Here is an 18740-nt window from a genome sequence, read left to right as displayed (position 1 = left end):
TTTTGTGTGTGATTCCAGCTCCTGCTTCATAAACTGTGAGCCCATGCTAATCTGTGTCAGAGAAACACCACCTCTATCTCCCAAGCTGGATCTCTCTGCTTTTATCATCCCCTTTATAAGAGGGAACCAAGGTGGCAGAGGGGTCTTAGTCAATGTTTCATTAGCATTAGACCTAAGCCTCTACACTGTCAGGGGCAAGCAATCTTTTACAACTTGTTAAATACTCTGGCCACCTCACGCGACGAGTTGACTCAATGGAAAAAACTCTGATGCTGGGAGGGATTGGGGGCGGGGAAGGGGACGACAGAGAATGAGATGGCTGGATGGTATCACCGATTCTGTGGACATGAGTTTGAGTGAACTCCGGGAGTTGGTGATGGACAGGGAGGCCTGGCGTGCTGTGATTCATGGGGTCACGGAGGTCGGACACGACTGAGCAACTAAACTGAACTGAACTGAAATGGCTACATAACTCATTTTATGAGTTATGTATTGAAGTTTTCTTGGTAGAAAACCTCTCTAAATCAGCAGTTACATTAGACTGTATTCATCTGAACAACCAGGTCCAAATCAAAGTTAAATCAAAAAAAATTTGTGGAATAGTCCACAAATCTCCTTGTGGACAGAGAGGGTCAAGCCACTCTGGCTGCCTGAGAGCCAAGTGTTGCCCTGTCCTGTTCGAGAGGACAGGGCATAGCCCCTCAGCTATGGTGACATGGTCCTACCCCGCCTGCACTGGTTGTAGCCTTCAGAAAAAGAAATGGTTCATCAAGCAGCAATAAACATCCCTAGTAAGAGGAAGATCTAGAGACGTTAAGCATCTAAAAAAAAAATAGACCTTTGGTGTGAAGACCAGCTTCTTTTGAAAGGGCCTTTCTTGTTGATGAAAAGTGGACATTATCTCAGGGCAGTTCAAAACAACTGGGGTGATAAATTTATCTGACTGCTAAGCAACTTAGCAAGAAACTTCAGTCTTCAGAATTCTAACACCTGAGAAGATTCACAAGTTTGGGATAAGGCCTTGGCTGTCTGAACACCTGGGTTGCCCCACCCGTGCACCATCTTAAAGAATCATTGTACTTGTTTCCCCTCACAGAGTGTATTTTGAAAGATCCTGTTATCAACTGGCCTTAGTAACTCACTTACTGACAATTTTCCTCAACACACAAGTGCCGAAGACAGACAAAGCCTCTGAAGCATGGGATGATTCCCACAGGGAATGTGTAGAATGTGAATCAAAGGCAAACACGCCGTATGTTTTGCGAACCTACAGCCTGTGCAGCCTCGTTGTAGGCAGATGCAATGCAGACTTCTCTTCAGTTTCTAAAGTGATGAAAATAGCCTGTGGTCGGGCCAGGGCACCCCCCTACCATGGAGCCCTTGGAGGAGCCACTGCTCTTCATGGTCACTATAGCTTTAGTGCAAGGGCAGTGACTACTGTGCAGCTGTGATTGCTGATGGATCACAAGATTTGTTCCCAAAAGCAGGGAAGAGAGTGGGGAGGGAGAGCGGGATGGAAAACCATGTAAACCCTGGCGTGGCGAGAAAGCAGCCACTGACAGAGCCTAGAAAGCCCTTAGTCATGGCCATCATGACTCTATTTTCTGCCAGCACTAAAGACAAAGAATGAGATGACTTCACCCTGGAGTCTTTGTTTAGAAAAGAGAGACTGAAGATTGAATTAGTCCATGCTGGGAACGACAAAGTAAAAAGGAAGCCGATTCACAGTAAATGAGCTGAAAGAGGCCAAACCGCTCTGCCTCTCCTGACAACACTGCTCAGGAGTTCACTGGTCCAAATATCTCCACACATTCGGCCCATAAACCTGCTCCCTTAGACAAGGAGCAAGTGAACATATATCAACCAGCAGAAATATCCTAGGGAATAATGGAAATAAAAACAAAAATAAATTAGTGGGGCACCAGAGATCAAATTGCCAACATCTGCTAGATCATGGAGAAAGCAAGAGAGTTCCAGAAAAACATCTATTTCTGCTTCATTGACTATGCCAAAGCCTTTGACTGTGTGGATCACAATAAACTGTGGAAAATTCTGAAAGAGATGGGAATACCAGACCACCTGACCTACCTCTTGAGAAACCTGTATGCAGGTCAAGAAGCAACAGTCAGAACTGGACATGGAACAACAGACTGGTTCCAAAATAGGAAAAGAAGTATGTCAAGGCTGTATATTGTCACCCTGCTTATTTAACTTATATGCACAGTATATCATGAGGAACGCTGGGCTGGAAGAAGCACAAGCTGAAATCAAGACTGCTGGGAGAAGTATCAATAACCTCAGATATGCAGATGACACTACCCTTATGGCAGAAAGTGAAGAGGAACTTAAAAGCCTCTTGATGAAAGTGAAAGAGGAGAGTGAAAAGGTTGGCTTGAAGCTCAACATTCAGAAAACAAAGATCATGGCATCTGGTCCCATCACTTCATGGGAAATAGATAGGGAAACAGTGGAAACAGTGGCTGACTTTATTTTTTTGGGCTCCAAAATCACTGTGGATGCTGATTGCAGCCATGAAATTAAAAGACGCTTACTCCTTGGAAGGAAAGTTATGACCAACCTTGATAGTATATTAAAAAGCAAAGACATGACTTTGCCAACCAAGGTCCGTCTAGTCAAGGCTATGGTTTTTCCCGTGGTCATGTATGGATGTGAGAGTTGGAGTGTGAAGAAAGCTGATCGCCGAAGAATTGATGCTTTTGAAATGTGGTGCTGGAGAAGACTCTTGAGAGTCCCTTGGACTGCAAGGAGATCCAACCAGTCCATTCTAAGGGAGATCAGTCCTGGGTGTTCATTGGAAGGACTGATGCTAAAGCTGAAACTCCAATACTTTGGCCACCTCATGTGATGAGTTGACTCACTGGAAAAGACTCTGATGCTGGGAAGAATTGGGGGCGGGAGGAGAAGGGGACAACAGAGAATGAGATGGCTGGATGGCATCACCGACTCGATGGACATGAGTTTGAGTGAACTCCGGGAGTTGGTGATGGATAGGGAGGCCTGGAGTGCTGTGATTCATGGGGTCGCAAAGAGTTGGACACAACTGAGCGACTGAACTGAACTGAATTAAACTTAAAAGCTTTTGTACAGCAAAGGAAACTACAAACAAGGTGAAAAGACAAACCTCAGAATGGGAGAAAATAATGGCAAAGGAAACAACTGACAAAGAATTAATTTCCAAAATATACAAGGCAGCTCATACAACTCAATACCACAGAAACAAACAACCCAATCAAAAATTGGGGAAAAGACCTAAACAGACATTTCTCCAAAGAAGACATACAGATGGCTAACAAACACATGAAAAGATGCTCAACATAGCTCATTATTAGAGAAATGTAAATCAAAACTACAATGAGATACCACCTTACACCAGTCAGAATGGCCATCATCAAAAAATCTACACACAATAAATCCTGGAAAGGGTGTGGAGAAAAGGAACACTCTTGCATTGCTAGTGGGAATGTAAACTGATACAGCCACTATGGAAGATGGTATGGAGATTCCTTAAAATCTAGGAAAAAATCCACCATATGACCCAGCAATCCCACTACTAGGCATATACCCTGAAGAAACCACAATTGAAAAAGACCCCAGTGTACCCCAGTGTTCACTGCAGCACTATTTATAAGAGCTAGAACATGGAAGCAACCTAAATGTCCAGTAAGATGAATGGATACAGAAGCTGTGGTACATATATTCAACGGAATATTACTCAGTCATAAAAAGGGACGCATTTGAGTCAGTTCTAAATAAATGAGATCAATCCTGGGTGTTCATTGGAAGGACTGATGCTAAAGCTGAAACTCCAATACTTTGGCCACCTCATGAGACGAGCTGACTCACTGGAAAAGACTCTGATGCTGGGAAAGGTTGGGGGCGGGAGGAGACAGGGACGACAGAGAATGAGATGGCTGGATGGCATCACCGACTCTGTGGACATGAGTTTGAGTGAACTCCGGGAGTTGGTGATGGACAGGGAGGCCTGGCATGCTGTGATTCATGGGGTCGCGGAGAGTCGGACACGACTGAGCGACTGAACTGAACTGAACTGAATGAGGTGGACGAACCTAGAGCCTATTAAACAGAGTGAAATGAGTCAGAAAGAGAAATATAAATATCGTATACTAATGCATATATGCAGAATCTAGAAAGACAGCACTGATGAATTTATCTGCAGGGTGCCAATGGAGAAAGAGACATAGAGAACAGACCTATGGACGTGGGGTTGGGGGGAAGGAGGGAGAAGGCGAGACGTACAGAGAGAGTAACATGGAAATTTACAATGCCATATGTGAAAGAGATAGCCAATGGGGATTTGCTATGTGACTCGGAACTCAGGCAGGAGCTCTGTAACAATCTAGAAGGGTGGATGGGGAGGGAGATGGGAGGGAGCTTCGGGAGGGAGGGGACACGAGTGCACTCTGAATCAGCTGATTCTTATTGATGTCTTGACAGAAAACAAAATTCTATACAGCAAAATTATCCTTCAATTAAAAAATAAATTAATTTAAAAAAGAAAAAGAAACCTCCAAGGGCAGTAATCCACTTCTAAAAAACAGTTCTGGAGTCAACGCTCAGGTGCCTCCAAGCAGAGACACTGAAGATGGGAAATGTGAATGAAGGCATTCAGGGACAAGAATTCCCCCGAATTTACCACTGATGGGGAAGAAACCTTGAGAATAAGGCTTCTACCAAGAGAACCAAAACACAGGGGTATAAGAGGTAAGGGACCATGTACCATAAATCAAACTGCCTAAAAACAAAAACGGAAAGGTAACTTTCACCAATTTCCCTCTCTTTCCCTCTTGCCCCAGCCCCAATTTCACCATGATGGAGGCTGACGTCAATAAGGGGGAAGTAAAACCTGCACAAATTATTAATACCAAGAGGTCGACAGCTGGAAACAACTATGTGGCCTATCCAGACAAAATCTGCTCTTGCAGGGAAGCTGTGTTGGACCCTTCCTCCCCACACACTGTAATGCGGGGGCAAGGACTCGAGCAACATCCTCCTTTGCCACCTGGGTCCCCGTTAGGTTCCACCAAAGGGGATGCTCAAGAGACATAAAGTGCAGGAAGAGGGGAGAGGACTGCCCTTTCCAGCTCTGCGTGTTGCTCCTGCCTGCAGCAGCCCTGGAGCTGGTTAACGGGACCAGCCTTGTTAACACTCTTTTTTTGTTCATCACAGCTCAAGTGGGCAGGCCATGCATACTATGTGGCCTCCAGCTGTGGTTCCTGCTGAATTACAAAATTCAGATGTGACACCAGCCTGGCAGTGCCCTCTCCCCAGAAGTTAGCATCCCAGCCCCAGAGAACCCCCTCCTCTTCCAGCTCTTAGATTCTGGCAACCCCAACCTTTTTCCTTTGTCCCTCCTTCCTTAGGAGTGGTAGCCACTTCCTGACATAATGCTCCCTATTACCTCAGTCTTTCTTTCTCTCATCCTCAATCCTCCATGACCCGCTTACCCAATTCCTAATGGTAAATCCTCTCTGCTAACATAGCTAATGTGGTTTCCTTTACCCTAAGTAGACACTAACTGATAGATTACTCGGTTGCAAGAGTGAGGTTAATCTTGCACCCCCTGGACTGAATGTGTCTCACTAAAGTGTTTAAAGGATGTGTTATTTCCTGTTTATCAGGTCTAATCTCTATAACGTCATCAATGTACTAGACCAGTATGATGTGCTATAAGGTGTCAATAACATCAAGATATTGCATAATACAGAATGAGCAGCAAGACTACAATGGTGTACTGTTGACCCTACCAGGCAAAAGCAAACTGCTTCTGTAATCCTTGCAAACTGGTTCAGAGATAAAGCATTCGACAAACGTTGCATAACAGAACCTAGGGGCTATGTTGATTGTTTTCAGTAAAGATACCGTATGTTGAACAGCAGCTGAAGTTGGAATCATCATTTCATTAAACAAGAATCCAAAGTCACTCTCTAAAATAAATCTGCCTTCCACACAGGCCAAACAGACAAGTTAAAAGGAGATATGAGAAGTGTCTTCGTGTTTTCATTTTTCCACATCTTTGGTGGGGGCACTAATTCCTGCAACTCCAGGAATTCAGTGTTCCTGTTTGTATATTATTCTGGTACAGAGGGAAATTCCATGGGCTTCTACTTGACCCTTCCTACCATGACAGCCAATGTGGGAATTCTTTCAGTCCAAATACATCTACTCTGATTATGAACTCACAAACAGAGGAAATGACCAGAGCCCGGGATCTTCAGACTATTGGACTCACCACAGTTTTCAGGTTAGCCAAAATTACATTGTTTCCATGACCACTATAGGCCCACACATGGACTGATGGCCCAGAGTGGCATTTTGTATCCTCAGGCATTAATATCAACCAGAGCCAGTGCCTAGAGATCTCTAGAAGGTCCAGGTACTTTCTTCTGTTCTGGGCACAGGTGCTCTAATGAATGAACACAACTCTGAGAAGACATGAAAGAATCTCTACCATGTATGCAGCCATGTTTAAAATTCCCTCAAGGGAATGTGGCCTTAATCACTCTGAATCTGACTTGAGTCTGGAAACTGGGTTAAGAAGCCATGCCTTTCCACTGTGATGATCTCAGTTCAAGTTTCTGGCTCACACACCGGAAGTCTCCCTCTTACAAAATACATAAAGGGAGAAAAGGAACCTTGAGGCCATGCTTCTCATTTATCCCTAGGGAGAGTGTAATCAACTAGCTATTCTCAAAATTCCTTACAAGATGAAAAATGTGCCTCTTCATCCTGCTGCCCATGATGGTGAGTATGCCTATCTTGTCTTGGGTGATTGAGTTCTTGATTTTTTTTCCATTGGGGTATAGTTGCTTCGGGGCTTCCCAGGTGGCTCATGGGTAAAGAATCCGCCTGCCAATGCAGGAGTCACAAGAGACGTGGGATCGATCCCTGGTTTGGAAAGATCCCCTGGCAGAGGAAATGGCAGCCCAATCCGGTATTCTTGCCTGGGAAATCCCATGGACAGAGAAGCCTGGTGGGCTACAATGACTCGGACACGACTGAGCAACTGAGTATGCGTGCACACACAGTTGCTTTACAACGTTGTGCTAGTTTCTGCTGTATACCAATGTGAATCAGCTGCAGGTATACATATCCCCTCCCTCCTGATTGGGTGGTTGAGTTCCTGACCTCTGCTTCTCTGGGATCCCGTCCCATCTCAAGGGCAGCATCTCCCACTGTCACAGCTACATTACAGAGAATGATCCCCCTGGATACTCCCTTCACTGTGTGTTTCTCAATTTGCTCAGTGCCTTGGGGAAGGGGGTCTCCTCTGTGGTGGGGAGCAGCTCACACTGGAAAAATCCACACCAGCATTCCTATCTCTGCAAACCTTTGTATTCTCTCGTCCCCATCACACTAGGAAAGCTCTCCCCTGGTGAGAGTGTAAACTCCTTCAGTTAAAGTTCATCAACCAAGTTGACTAAACTGTTAACAGTCCCAGCCATGCAACTGAATTATTAAGTCTAGAATCTGTTAAATAATAAATTCAGTCTCCTTATACACTCCTTCCTCCTTGGTCTCACACCCTTAGAAGCCATTTCCACACATGTTCCCAAGGATTGTGGTAAAAGAAACTTATAAAATCCTGCAATTACTTAGCAGTATAAGCTCTTTCCTCCCAGGCCAGACTTTGTGCTTGTCCGTGGGAGCACCCTGAGATCTGATCTGCTTTCGGGTCCAATAGCAGTAAGGGTTGGTTGCAGCAGGTCCTGAGGAAGACAACCACCCGCTAACAAAGCAACCACCCAGGCGAGGGGACCCAACTCCATGCCTCCTACTCAGCTGGTCTACCCCATTCCAAAGGCCCTGCAAGGAAAACAGAAAGCTTCTGGCGGGCAAAGATTGAGAGAGCAAGTCAGTTCTTCGTTAGCTCCACCTCAATTCTAATGTAGGCCAGTCTACTGCTTGAGAGAGAAGAAATGGGAAATAGAAGAGACTACAACAGCTGTCTCTAATCTAACCAGGGACTAAATGCCCACAGACTTCTCCCGGAAATGTGGAACTGAATCTAAAACAGCCAACAGAAAGCCCTGCCAACTAACACAGTTCCAATGCCTTAATATCATGACAAAAGCAGCAAGTTGAGAAAGTCACCCCCCGACCCTGGATTTCTGACCTCCACAACTAAGTGAAGAAGAAGAGTGGGGAGAATGGAGAAGCAGGCAGGCTGGCATTTTTCTTCAGTGGTGCAGGCAACCACATATTTGAATAATTGTAAGGGTCTGGAAAGGCCATGACTTAAATATAGTTTGATTTTACCTGGTGGCAAAAATTACACATTCAAATTCTCTATTATTCGTCAGGTGTGCCTCAGTGTCAATGACAGGAAAGGCATGTGAGAAAGGGGGCCAGGCTCCGAGGAAGGGGCTGGAACTAAGAGCAGGGGTTGTACTGTACATTTTACAGTCGTGCCCAGGATGCATATTCGAAGAAATCATACTTCCTGGGTCCAAAGTGTAAAGGAACAAAATAGTATTAAAGGACTTAGATTAATTGTAGCAAGTAGTTTCCTCCATTTTCAAATCCCCATGAGGTAATACTCTACAGAGTAAACTTATGTGATAAACTTGCTTTTTTCCAGAAGCCTGACTAAAAGCCTATTGGTATATTGCTTTATATATTGATATATTGCTTTCTCTGGTTTCAAGACAGTGTCTTATTTCTGAGCATATACAGTATTTGAAGTGGGCTGCCCTAGTAGCTCAGATGGTAAAGAATCTGCCAGTAATGCAGGATACCTGGGTTCGATCCCTGGGTTGGGAAGATCCCCTGGAGAAGGGAATGGCTACTCACTCCAGTAATCTTGCCTGGAGAATCCCATGGAGAGAGCCTTGACGGGCTACAGTCCATGGAGTGGCAAAAAGTTGGACATGACTGAGCAACTAATACACACACCCAGCATTTTAAAATTTGTGGTAAGTGACATCATATTTGAGAAAAAAATGTAACAGCATAATATTACTTAAACAAAAGGTCACATCCCATCTTAAGGGGAAAAAAACTTTTAAACCACAAGAAACACTTCCTAAGAACCACGGAACACATATTAATAACTTTGGACTAGGTTTATAAAAATACACTGGGCATTTAATTACCATTGGATCTCTTTTTGTTAGCAAAGACTTAGTTTCTTTTATCAAAGGACAGGTGTTCAAGGAGAAAGAAAAGGTTAAAGCCACCTACTGAGTTTCACCATAAGCTCCTGCAGTAAGGTCACCCGCTCCCAAGCTCTGACTCAGATTCTCAGCCACTGCATCAATAAAAATGTTTGGAGAGTCAAGCATGATTGAGGGTAGACCACTAGTCTATCATCTTCCCCACTCTGGGGATTGCTGAAAAGGTAAATTCTCAGTTGATAGTTTAAAAATGACACATCCTTGCAGAGTAGTATAGTGTTTAGTGATTTCTGTCTCACCAAAGTTGCCCTGATTTGAGGCCATGTGAGAAAAAGAAGAAAAAAAAAAGCAACCGTTAGTTTCAAAACTACTTTCTTATACCTAAGTTTCCATCAAATACTTCTAGCCCACTTCCGGTGGAACCAGCATGGTTCTTTCCTAACCCTTCTCAGATTGACTGTCTATACTGATCCAGATTTGCTAGTCACTGCACACCAGTCTGCTTCTTACTAGCTTTGCACACCTTCTCAAAATGAACCAGAGACACTGACTTTCTCTTTAATTATAAATAAGCTCGGACAGCTTTTAAGTCAAGGTTCCAGACGATGAGCTGACTTCCAACCAGCTCCATGTCTGTGGTTGCTCTTTGGGGCTGGCTGGTTTTCCTCTGCCTGTTCTTTCTTCATTAATTTATTTTGTGCATTGTTATTTAGTCACTAAGTCATGTCTGACCATTTGCGACCCCATGGACAGTAGCCCACTAGGCTGCTCTGTCCATGGGATTTCTCAGGCAAGAATACTGGAGTGCGTTGCCATTCCCTCCTTCAGGGGAATCTTCCCCACGTCCACACCCAGGGATGTTCGAATCTGCATCTTTTGCATTGACAGGCAGATTCTTTACCACTAAGCCACCAGGGAAGCCCGTTTTGTGCATATACCTATATAAAACTAAATAGCCACACCAAATACCTAAACCCTTTCATCAGTTTATACCACTATGTGAAGTCGCTCAGTCATGTACAACTCTTTTCGACCCCATGAACTGTAGCCTGCCAGTCTCCTCCATCCATGGGATTTTCCAGGCAGGAATACTGGAGTGGGTTGCCATTTCCTTCTCCAGGGGATTGAACCCAAGTCACCCACATTGCAGGCAGACTCTTTACTGTCTGAGCCACCAGAGAAGCCCCTTCTTATTCCACTATGATGTCCATTTATCAACGATCGCGTAGAGACCTCATTCTGAATTACTACAGCAAATACAAACCACTACTTCTTTTCTTTCTCAGTAGCACCCGGTAATAAAAATATTTTCATCACTATATTTGCCTAGTTTCTGGGTTGCATATAATAGCTGTCCTCAGGGACCAACAGAAGTGTTTCAGAGGTAAAATAATGAACCTACGGCATGGATACATTAGGTGCATTCACCAGAACAAACACAGATGATAAATAAATATCAGGCAGCTGCCAGCCACTCCAATTAATATCTCCTCAAGCATGGTGGCTACAGTTGCCTTAAAATTCATAAAGTTCTTATTTCCCGAGCCTTCCAGAACAACATAGTTTCGTGGCAAAGAAATTATTTATTTTTCATTTATTTATCAAGTGTTCTAAATATAGCATTATTCTTATTAACGATGATCTAAGAAGTAGAAAACAATCTGCAGTCTTTTCTTTTTCCCTATGTGCAGTGTAACAAAAGAGGCCAAGCTTGCTGTGATTTGTAAACAGTACACTTTCCATATGAAAACCTCCGGGGATCATTTGTGTAGCTCCGATGATCTAGCTTTAGTTACCATTCATGATCAACTCTGGAATAAGCTTATTAATTGATAGTGTTTCCTTCTACCCACTCTGCAGTCCTCCAAATAAAGTGCAATCATTTAACTTTCTCTGTAAGAGGTTTTTACGATGACGCCTGCTTTTTCAGGGAAATTCAAATCAATTCCACCAAGCATTCAATTACAAATGATTTTGGACAGAATTAATGTTTTATCACTGACTGTTTGGGCCTATGTGTAATATCATTCATGTCTTCACAATCTCGAAACTCCTTAGGACAGTAATTAGCTTTCAATCTCTCTCCTCGGTCGTACCCCTTAGCCAATGTTGGTCCCTTTCTTTCTCCCAGAATGTATATTATTACCGGAGAACTTGAGTAACATTCACTCTTTGTATGGGGTTTAATGAGTCAAGAATTAAATTGCAATTTCCCTACCCCTCTCCTGCTCTCCTTCTAAGAAGCACAGTGTTGGATTATTTCAATACTGGTTGTAGAAGTATCCTTTGCTACAAGGCAGGCAGGAATGTTCTCTCCTCCTTAAGGAACTTTGCTGTCCCCCGATGTATCACTTTTCTCAAAACCTAGGGAAAAAGCAGCTAGTTTTCCCTTGTCCCTCTAGTGTCTCCAAACAGGAGATGGAGCCAGAATACTTCCAACTTCCCCAAAGCACTCTTTCAGCTGAGGTCAATTTTATTTTCACTCCAAAATTCTCCTCTTTGGCATCAGAACCTTGCCATAACAGACCCCGGATGCACTGAAGATTTTGGCCCCAACTCAAATGTTTTCTTTCTCACCATCATGATCTTGGACAATTTTAAATCCCATGAAAACCGTTCAGTCGACCTCTTGCTTCACATTTTGCTAACTTCCTCTATCCCAGAAATTTTTACTGCTCTTCTAATAACTTACTCCCATGGGTGCTCCATGGAGCTTAGTTCCTGCAACTATTTCACCTCTCATATTTTAGAGTAGACAATTCCACTCCCTGGGGGGAAAACCATCTTCCTTTGATCTCCCATCCCCCACTCCCCCGCCCCGCCAAACCCCAAAGAAGTCTCCAGCCCATCCACCCTCTCGGCCCCACCCTTTTATCAGCCCCTTGGTGCTGCCCCTCCCCCTCTCACCAGCAAGTGCCCTGTAGTCAAACATTTCAGCAATACTTGCTGGTCACCAATCCCTCTCTGTCCCTGAATGAACACGCCCAATTGCTTCTCTGCCTGTTCCTATTCCACAGAGTCCCACCAAGGAAAATCTAATCATGTGTTGATGGACAACCAATGGGAATGTGAGATTTCTAACCACAGGGAGGCCCCTGATGCACTGGGTCTTCTCCCATCAGTGATTCATGATAGAGGCACTGCCAAATCTTTTCAACAACCCTTAAACCACCTAGTAATTCTAGCTACAACTTATGAGAGAGGGGACAACACATAATACCAAGTATTATGCTGCTGCTGCTGCTAAGTCGCTTCAGTCGTGTCTGACTCTGTGCAACCCCATAGACAGCAGCCCACACCAGGTTCCCCCATCCCTAGGATTCTCCAGGCAAGAACACTGGAGTGGGTTGCCATTTCCTTCTCCAATGCATGAAAGTGAAAAGTGAAAGTGAAGCCGCTCAGTCGCATCCGACTCCTAGCGATCCCATGGAGTACAGCCCACCAGGCTACTCCGTCCATGGGACTTTCCAGGCAAGAGTACTGGAGTGGGTTGCCACTGCCTTCTCCAGTATTATGCTAGGATACTAAATATACTGTATCAATAACCATCGTAACCCTTAAGAGGTTACTTAACTTCTCTGTGTCCCATCTCCCCATTTGTAAAATGAAAAAGCACTACTGTCTTCATCACACTATCGGGGGTAGTAAGTGAGATGACATACTTCAAGTACTGGAATTCACTCTATGGTATGCAGTTCTCAATGAAGAAAAGCTATTTAAATTGAGAATGATGATGATAATGATGAAGATGGTTACCCTGAACAATTAATATTATCCCAATGTTATGATGGCACTAGTGGTAACGAATCCACCTGCCAATGCAGGATACACAGTTTCAATCCCTGGGTCAGGAAGATACCCTAGAGAAGGAAATGACAACCCGCTCCAGTATTCTTGCCTGGAAAATTCCATGGACAAAGGAGCCAGTTGATGGGGTTGCCAAGAGTCAGACACACCTGAGCACGCATGCACAGTAAAGGGTGGAGAGAAGTATAAACTCAGGTCTCTCTGCTTCCAAAATGCAGGTTTTTTCAATGCTAAATACTCCTACCCCAAAAAAATGGGTAAAATTTTTGAGTAGTAAGCTACCTCCCCAGAGAAGGCAATGGCAACCCACTCCAGTAATCTGGAAAATCCCATGGATGGAGGAGCCTGGTAGGCTGCAGTCCATGGGGTTGCTAGGAGTCTGATGCGACTGAGCGACTTCACTTTCACTTTTCACTTTCATGCATTGGAGAAGGAAAAGGCCACCCATTCCAGTGTTCTTGCCTGGAGAATCCCAGGGATGGCGGAGCCTGGTGGGCTGCAACCTATGGGGTCACAGAGTTGGACATGACTGAAGCAACTTAGCAGCAGCAGCAAGCTACCTCACCCTCAGAAAACAGCCTTGCATGCCACTTCACAGAGGAGAAACAAAGTTATCAGATACACTCAGATCTTTAATTAGGAGAGGACACAGATGTATTAGACATGGGAAATTTAAAAAGGATTCCAAGGAAACTCATGACCAGAGATATGTAATTTCAACTTTTTAATAAGACAGAGGTTTGATGCGTTTTATGGTAACTCATTCCAAGATATTTTTCTCTATAGCTGTTACCGTCCATAACAATAAAACTGCTTTGTCAAGAAAAATCTTAATGAAATATCACTTTACAAGTTTTAATTTGAATAACCTTGTTTGAATTGAGAGGCTATGATCTTTTATTTTCAACAGCAAACATTAAATTTTATTGTTTTTGAATAACCTTGTTTAAATTGAGAGGCTATGATCTTTTATTTTCAACAGCAAACATTAAATTTTATTCAACTTGTTTAATACTGTTTCTTATTCAAAATATATTTGTAAAACACACACACACACACACACACACACACTGAAAAGTAAATCAGGGGGTGGGATGAATTGAGAGACTGGGATCAACATATATACACTACCATGTATAAAATAGATAACTGCCAAGAACCTATTATGTAGCACAGAGAACTCGACTTGGTGTGCTGTGGTGACTTAAATGGGAAGGAAATCCTAAAAAGAGGGGATATAACTCACTTTGCTATACAGCAGAAATTGACAGAGCAGTATAAAGCAACTATGCTTCAATAAAAATTAAATCAAAAGATTATTTTGAAATAATATGAAGGTTGACCTACATGGAGAACCTGCTTTTTCTCTGCCTGCCCTGTTATAATTCTCTCCCATTTGGTAACAGCATCCCAATTTTTCTTTGGTGCGGGAACCACCGCTCTCCCACTATTTAAGATTAGATGAGGCTAACGACACTGATTGGCTCCAGCAGTTGGCACGTGACCAAGGCCTGGCCAATGAGAAACCCATGTTCCCCTGGCCCACTGACTGGTTCAGAGAGGGGCACCTGATCCCATGTCCTGGCCAGGGAGAGCCTAGCACTATGACTTGATCAATCTTCAGGGAAAAAGAAGCTCTTTTTTCATGGGAATTAAGCCGATGAGATAAAAAAAATGGCCATCTCCATCACCACTGAGGAAAAGCTGCCTCAGAACGGAGCCAAACACAGGAAAGCAAAGATGAAAGAGTTTCTTCCTGTCATTCAATCACCTGGATCCAGCTGTGACTAAGGCTGAACCCCTGGAGCTTTTCCGTTACACGTGCCAATAAATTCCTTTATGTTTGTTTGTTTAGGCCAGTTTAAGCTGGGCTTCTGCCATTTCCTACCAAAAATATCCCAACACAACCTATCTGTGCCAAATAGCTAAGATAATTCACTGAAATAAAATAAAAGCATGGTTGACTTTCAGGTTTGTGAAAACAGTTGAATGTCATCAAGTTGAATTCACTTCTATTTTGTTTTGCATGTGAGTGTTCTGTGGTTTACTTTTGACAAGAGGGAGTAAGAAAAACAAAGTCTCACTCCCGGATATACATGTAGGTCTGTCTTATGATTAAATTTCTATCTATGTTCACTAATGCTTTCTTCCTTATCTCAAGTTGATAAGGTGAACCTTCTGTTTTTAATCCTTCTTGCATATTCTAGAATCTACATCCATCAATTATTCTCTCCCTCACACAGATAACCCCTCCCCAAACCACCCCCAGCTTTTCTTACTCTACTGGTTCCTATAGTTTCACCTATCGGTGAACCCTCTGTCTCCTCTGTAAAAATAAATAGAGAAAGAAAATCAGACTTCAATACATAAAATCACCCATACACATAATCAGGCAGAAAGAATCACAAAGAAATGGAAGAAAATAATGCAAATATTAATGCTGATTGTCTCTTATCTCTCATGGTAGAATAATGGCTGATTTTTTTCTTTTTTAAAATGCTTTTCTGTGGTTTACAAATTTCCTTAGTATTTATTTTATAACAGAAATATATTTCTTAAAAAACGTTTCCTCCTTAAGCTACCACATTTTTCCATCCCTTACTGCCTAATATTGTAAAACAAAAGACCAGGCATCACTTCCTCAATCCTAATTCACTGCCACTCTGACTCTACTGGTACTCACTCCACTCAACTGAAACCACATCCCCCAGTGACCAGTGTGGCCATCACGTCGCATCCAGTGGCTTCTCTTCTCCCTGTAGCTCGTGTGACCTCTTTGGGTCATAGCCATCCCTTCCCCTGGCTCGAGTTTGAAACCACAGAGCTATCGTTTCACCTCAGGTTTTCCTTTCCTTTCCTTCCCTATTCAGTCGTCAACAGGTCTCATCAACGACACTTCCAGGTGCGCCCTGAATGCATCATCGCCTTTGCTCCTTTCCCGTGTCCTGTCTGCTGTCTGGCCCTCTCACAGCCTCAGCCCCACTACTGCTCTGTGCCTCCACCCCTCCCTGATCTCACACAGCCCACTGCCCTAGGAGTCAGCACCCTAAAGCCCAAACACAGTCATGGAAGTCCCCACCTTCAGATTCTGAATGGCTCTTGAATGCATATAAAAATCAAGTACCATGACCAGCCTGCCACCAAAGGCCCTTCACGAGCTGGTTCCGGCCCATCAGCCTCATCTTCCACTTGGCTGAGCCTGTGCCACAGGCTTGGGAACACTGGCTGACTTTCCAGAAGAGCATGAGGCTCTCTGGTACCCATGGGCCTCTTTTTGTGTTCTCTACCCTGCCCTGCCACACTTTCCCTCCCCACACAAACTCCTGTTCACCCTTCAAGACCCAGACTAGCATTAAATTTTGACTATTTTAATAATTAGCACTTATTACACTGTAGTTTGGTCCCCAGTAGATACTGACCTGCTCTAGGGCAAAAATACCATTTTATTGATTATATCCTGGTTTCTTGCCTATAGAAAGCAGGCAAATAATAGTAAATTGGAGATACTGTAAAAATCCCAAACCGTCCCTAGAGCACTGATTTTTATTATATATTAAAGGAGCAATTAAAATGATTCTGACTTATAAAAACAATCACAAACCCCCTCAAAAGACTTTTATGTGGTCTATATAATATGCTGTTTGCCCTATTTGAAGTTCTGTATTTTCAGCATCCATGACGTGAGTCTGGCCACTTCTTTTAATTTGGGATCAGTCTCTTTAGATGACAAATAAAAACAAAAAATTTAAATCTTCATAATAAAAGTTTAAATTGTCTTAATTTCTTGGTTTCCTCCTTCATTCATGACACCTTCTAATATTACAGTCAAGATTTATATATCTACAGCTTCTGCTTTAAAAAAAAAATGGTTGAGTATACCTTTTGTGCAAGGAAAAAATACTATACTTTTCTTTAACTTTTTCCAATTAAATCTACCAATTTATTTTTAAAGGGTCATTTATTGAATAAAATTATATCTTTTTAGTTACAGAACTTATAAGGTACACAAAGTCACAGGACATTTAAATCTAGTGAATTCAAGATTTTAAAAAGTAGTTAAGGGACTTTCCTAGTGGCTCAGTGGTAAAGAATCAGTCTGCCAATGCAGGAGACACGGATATGATCCCTGATTTGGGAAGATCCCACATGCCACAGGACAACTAAGCCCATGGACCACAACTATTCAGCCTGTGCTAGAGACTGGGAGCTGCAACTACTGAGCCCATGTGTTGCAACTACTAAGGCCCACATGCCCTAGAGCCTGTACTGTGCAACAAGAGAAGCCACCACAATGAGAAGCCCATGCACCGCGACTAGAGAATAGGCCCCACTTGCCACATCTAAAGAAAAGCTGGAGCATCAACAAAGACCTGGCACAGTCAAAAATAAAAAATAAATAAACAATTTAAAAGTTCAGTTCAGTTCAGTTCAGTCGCTCAGTCGTGTCCGACTCTCCGCGACCCCATGAATCAGAGCACGCCAGGCCTCCCTGTCCATCACCAACTCCCGGAGTTCACTCAAACTCATGTCCATCGAGTCGGTGATGCCATCCAGCCATCTCATTCTCCGTCGTCCCCTTCTCCTCCCGCCCCCAACCTTTCCCAGCATCAGAGTCTTTTCCAGTGAGTCAACTCGTCGCATGAGTAGTTATAGTTAAATGGCGTCTCATGTCCTGGAGACGTTAAAAATGACAAAAACATCCACAAAGCCATCACTAAATCTTCTTAGAAATTTCCATACCTTTCAAAGAAAGAAGGAGTCATGAAATCAATCTCTTCTTAAAGAAAAATTATGAGATCATTTGTTACACACTATGTCCCCAACATGATACTATGAACTAGAGGGGACTTCTCTCAATTCCCAACGGAAAAAAGTCCAAACTGCTCTAAGAGTCCAGAAGAGGGAGATACCACAACTAACAGAGGTCAGGGATGTCCGTCTCATAGAGGATAAGGTATAAGCCAAGAAGAACAGACAGAATTCACCATTCCAGGCAGAGGGAACAGCAAAAAGAATCAAGGCACCAAGACAGAAATCAGGAAGTCAGTGTGAGACCCTGAGAGTGGTCTCAGAGAGCCCAGCTCCCCGCTGGCTCCTTGACCTTGTCCCTCCCTGACTGCAGGGCTTCCTTCTCCCAAAGGCTGAAACCTACAGGGCCTTTTCCTTTCTGCAAAGGACTCTGGGCTCAATCCCACGGGCAATGGAGACTAATCTAAAACTGGGAGCAGAGATCCTAAAAGGGCAGGGGATTAACCTGGCAACAACGTACAGAAAGGAAAGGGAGAGACTGAAGGAGAGACGGAGACACTGCCACAGCAGGAACACATAAGGGTGCTGAACGCTCTCTTGCCAGATGCTTTGGTAATAAACCCAACCACTGCAACCAGGAGACTGAAGTATTCTACACTGCTTCCTTTGTACCTCAAGTTCCATATAAAAAGCTTATTTAATCCCCCCGAAACTTTATAGTCCTAATCTAACCTTCTCTGGATTCCTTTTTTGAAATGACTCTGAAAGCCTGACTCCGCTTGTGACAAAAGCTTTCAAGTCCCACTGAAAACTCTTCCATGTGTGCCAACAGGGAGGAGACAGCCAGGCACTCCTCTGCCCACCGCCCCCACCCACCCCCAGCACCACTCATAATAAAAAACAAAGCCACTCCCCACTTCCTTCATGCAAACTGCATGGACCAATTTAGGAGACCACCCTGCTCTCCCTAGAAAGCCTGATTATGTGAGTAATACATCTTCTCCTGCCCTCTTGGTCTGTGTGTGTGGC

The 18740-nt window shown here is 43.6% G+C and overlaps 1 protein-coding gene across 2 annotated transcripts in view; it reads right to left on the bottom strand.

Moving 5' to 3' along the window:
• C6H12orf75 (chromosome 6 C12orf75 homolog) overlaps nucleotides 1-18740 on the bottom strand; it is a 48483-nt gene that overhangs the window by 10214 nt on the left and 19529 nt on the right. The gene's annotated exons all lie outside the window — the stretch shown is intronic.

This window comes from Moschus berezovskii, chromosome 6 (assembly GCF_049115385.1).
Source record: "Moschus berezovskii isolate FMDL1 chromosome 6, NW_MosBer_1.0, whole genome shotgun sequence".
Classification (NCBI taxonomy): Eukaryota; Metazoa; Chordata; class Mammalia; order Artiodactyla; family Moschidae; genus Moschus; species Moschus berezovskii.
This window is presented reverse-complemented; position numbering and strand designations above follow the sequence as displayed.